The 4,608-nt window shown below is 36.2% G+C and overlaps 1 pseudogene; it reads right to left on the bottom strand.

The window, feature by feature from the left end:
- LOC109373942 (mitochondrial inner membrane protein OXA1L pseudogene) overlaps positions 1-671 on the bottom strand; it is a 45,335-nt pseudogene extending 44,664 nt beyond the window's left edge.
- Between the last annotated feature and the right edge of the window lie 3,937 nt (positions 672-4,608).

The following is a 4,608-nucleotide window of genomic DNA, read 5'->3' on the forward strand; positions in this document are numbered from 1 at the left end:
ATGAAAAACTTTAAAATATATTCAATATGTGAAAAGACATTTTCTTTAAAACCTTTTATATCTAGTGGAGCTTTTTTGCTTTCTATAAAAAGACATGTGGGGGGAAAAATGATCAAATCCCCGCAGGAAGTTAATATCTGCTGAGTTGCTCTGACTGTGGTAAGACGCTTAGAAAGCCCCCTAAGTTTGTGAGATCCAGTCTTCATCAAAATGAGTCAGGGCTTGCTCTGTGACAGGTAAAATCTTCCACTTCATAAGTTATTTTTAACTTTAAAAAAGTAACAATTTCTGTGAATTTTATGCTACTGAACCTGCTTCTTAGTACTTAATCATATACGATTTTTTGAAAGGATAATATATGCTATTTGCCTTTTGAATATTCGATGATATGTAGGGGAGGAAAAATACACAACATACATCACCAGGTGTTTTTATCCCACTTTCACCTTGGCAGTATTACATGAGAATGGACAAAATGAAATGGATTTATGCACACCAGTGGTTACAAGCTGTAAAATACAGAGAAAAAAAACCTTAAAATCTTAATGATTAGAGTATAGGGGCATTTTGTCCTAATCATTTACATGTAATGTGCGGCTCACATCATTATCATCATCCTCATCCAAAGCATCAGCATTATTCTGCTTTCCACGAAACCACCATATGGCCATGAAGCTTTGTCAGTTATCATACATATTAATACTTTGATCTTTCCATACTTATTTTGATTGTATTTGGCCTTAAATTTTGATGTGAGCAAAATATTATTAACATTTTATTGTTGATAACCCCACCAGTCACATCTGACAATTAGGTGGAGTTATGTCAGAAAAGTCAGGAGTTCCATTAATAAAATAGCATGCCACATAAAAATGCAGTAAATTTTAGAACCTGTGTACATAGGGGATTAGATTGTTCATTTTACAGGTCATTTGCTGGAGCATAAATAGTATGTAATTGTTCTGTTTCACAGAGATAGATTATTATGTGAGTGGAAACGAAACCCGTCAAATCAACTCTAATAAACTCATATGATCACCTGCTACATGAGCCTTGTTTTTCTGTATTTTCATAGCATCTCAAAAACTTTTGTTCAATTCTTTACATGACCCGTAATGAAACTTTCAAAATGCAGCAAAGATTCCAATTTAGCCTTAATTTTCAAATTGTTCTGGGTCTGTGTATTTATTAACTTGTGAAGAGGTTTTTGGAAGCCAGGATGGAACATGGCACAATCTTTTATAATAAAACTGTTGAAATAGCTGGAGTAGGGTTTGCTGCTGTGTAAGGACTGAGGCTTCTATTCATCTATGTTTGGCTGCTGTTGTCTATTTGCATCTGCCAATTTATACCACTGGCCAGGAGCTTCATTAGAAAGATCATGTATTCTGTGCACAATTGTAGTTTAGATAGGACAGGCTCACTGGGGTTGGCGGAGGCCTTTGTGTTCAAAGGAGTAAGAAAACCCAGTGGACAGGGGCTGACTGCAGCAAAGAGAAGGAATTTAGTACAATAAACTGGATTTAGCAATAAAGACTTAATCATCTTAGGAGAATGGTGTTTCTGGGTTTGGTGCTGTGACTGCCACTTAACCCATTCTATACAGTATTCTAGGAAATATGGATTGGCTTGGGAAAGTTATAGTGCAGATGTGTGGTCCAAGAAAATCTGGACTAATTTTAAGACACAAACATTAAACTCTATTAAACTTTAGGACTCAAGCCACCCTATTGTGGCGTCTCCCCTTAACTTAGCAAAACACGAAAGAGAATGTTCTTCTCATTTGGGTGAGCTGTCTCAACTCTGTGTTTTGCAAGCCTCTGCAGTTGGGCAACTGGCAGAATCAGGCCTCAGGGAGATCAGTGGTCTGAGCGGACGCTGGAATGAAGAAGCCAGGGGTGTGGGGAGGGCAGGTGAGGCACCTCTGAAATCACGAGGACCTTGGGGGATGAGGAAAACTGTATCCTGCTTGAGTGGGTGGAAAACACAGAGCTAATAATTCTATTTTTGGGATCTAATTACATACCTAAACCCTGGGGGTACTTTTGTGGTTTTGTTTGGTGGCAAACTCAGTACTATAAAAATCTATGGTAAATTCACTAAGGCTTAGCCATAGATACTTTGACACACATTTTGTTGTCATCAATATGAAGTAATATATTTCCAAACTGAACCATTTGTGCAATTGTTTAATCTTTAAAATTTAGTAGGAAAACTTAGGACAGCTGGAATATTAGAAAATTTTCCTCCTTATTGATAACTGAGTTTAAAAGGCAATTGTGTTTTTGCCCTGAAATAAATATGAATTTCAAGAAATATGGAAGGAGTTGACAGATTATTCTTACAGTTAATTTTCAATGTTCTTTAAGAATCATTCACAATGTCTTGGTTTTAAAAAGCTGGGACCTACATCAGATGGATTATTACATATTTGTAAAAGCAAATGAAAAATGGGGAAGGTTTCTGGCAAGCTATTTAAACTGCTTAAAGAAAATCTGCAAAACTTGCTGAAATACAAGTCAGAGTCCTAAGATTATTTCAATTGTGAAAGGTATTTGTTAACTTGCTGATGTTCAACAATTTTCTAGCCTTTATCATAAATATCAGACTTTTTTCCTGAGCCACCTAAGTTAACCCAAGTCTTCTTTAATTAATGTCAAACTCTATGTTAACAAGAACAGAACTAGTTAGAAATGTTTGTTTTATCTAAAAGATGACAGGTTGCAATTACAAAGCATAGATTCAGACTTGTATTTCATGATTTCATATAACAAGGTTTAATCATTTAATCATTTTAATTCTCTATATATGTATACACACATACACACATATATAAAATATTTTTTGTAGAAGTGAATGAAGTTTTTTCTGAAATTTACTGAAAAGTATCTAGTTGATAATAAACATTAAAGATAAAACAAAGATTGCATTCAACAAAAATAACAAGAGCAACTTCAGAAAATATGATTGCCTTATGTATAGAGATTTGATAACTTTACATTAAATATATCCTGAAAAATATTTCAGGCAGGATTCAATGATGAAAAAAAAAGGAAAGAACAATAACCAACTTTTTGAAAACATTATATAAAATACACCTTTGTTAAGCAGGAAATGAAAATCAGATCGATAATAACATATCTGGTGCATTAAAACGTCTACCTATAAAACAGATTTTCGCAATGAGAGTCATCTGAGATATTAAAGTAGTTGGAAATCAAGTGAGAAAATCTTTAAGTTGGGCACAGTAGGTGAAAATCTGAGCTTTGATGGGATTTCCTTATTACTTTTTGATGGAATTTCATTATTATCTTCCAGTTGTAAAAGCTGAGTTGTGGAAGAACACAATATATCAGGGCTCAGTTCAGCCAATGATGTGCCCGGGGCTTACTCCCAGTTAAGTAAGAGTTTCAGGTCACCCTCACATTTGGTTCATGGAACATATGTTTAGAGAATCAGAAATGGTCCTGACTTAGCAACCTCAGTGAGCTTGTAGCATCCAAATAATGAAATCTGATGACTCAAATTGACCAGCCTTTCATTTGCGTTTTACTCTGGGTATAGACATCTTGTTTTAATTATCCTGTGTTTTACTTCCCTTTGCAAAGACATTTGATAACACTAGTAAATCATCTGCTTTTATTAAGAGTCATCCTTGGACCCAAATAAATGATTGTGGTTTACTCTATAAAGAGGCAGATTTTCTAGCTCTTGGGTAATGCTATGGTAACAACAGGGAGAGCCAACACTTGTGAACTCTTACCCTGTTCCGGGTATGAGTGGTAGGAACCTGGCAAATACTAATGTATTATCTCCTCAGGACACCGAGAGACAGAGAGTTACATAACCTTCGCGACATCATGGGCTAGTTAAGGTGTGGAGCCAGGGTTTGGACCAAGCAGTGTAGCTCCAAAGACTATGCTCTTAACCCCTCCACACTATGAACTCATATCTATACGCCTATCCTCACCGTGACCCACAGCATGCAGTGTGCATATAAAAGCAGTTGTCTATTTTAGGTATATTAATATTCCATATAGTATTTGCTAAAATAAGAAAAAGCAAACTTTCCACCATTGGGGAGGTATGTATTTGGCACATAACCTATAGCCATCCGGTAATAAGCATATTATCTTAGGCATACACTCCTTATCTTTTCCCCTTTCATTCTATCTTTATCTTTTTCAAGTCAGTTTTAGAGAAGGGACCGTGTCTAATAGTTACTCGACTCCCTTACCATGAAGTCCAGTTCTGTAAACATCTCTCAGCTCCACAAATACTGTACTTGCTGATGTCTTGGTGACTGGACTCTAAATCTTAAGAGAGGCCACCCTGCCTGTGTAATTCGAGGCGCGCAACACATGATGAATACAACCTTCTGACACCCCTGTTTTCCAGTGGTCCTGGGGCTTAGAGATATTTCAGGTAATTTTGCCTTGTACTTTATTTCTCAGTCTATTTCCTATTTCAGCACTGGGCTACTTGATCACTTTTTTTGCTTATGGCTCTCATTTTCACTGTTGGGTCTCATGTTAGAAAGCAAGCTACTGGTCCTTGATTCCGATACCAACAATGTCTTAGAGGTGATTGGCGCTTGGCCATTAGGAT

The sequence above is a fragment of the Hipposideros armiger genome, unplaced genomic scaffold, assembly GCF_001890085.2.
Source record: "Hipposideros armiger isolate ML-2016 unplaced genomic scaffold, ASM189008v1 scaffold_756, whole genome shotgun sequence".
Lineage (NCBI taxonomy): Eukaryota > Metazoa > Chordata > Mammalia > Chiroptera > Hipposideridae > Hipposideros > Hipposideros armiger.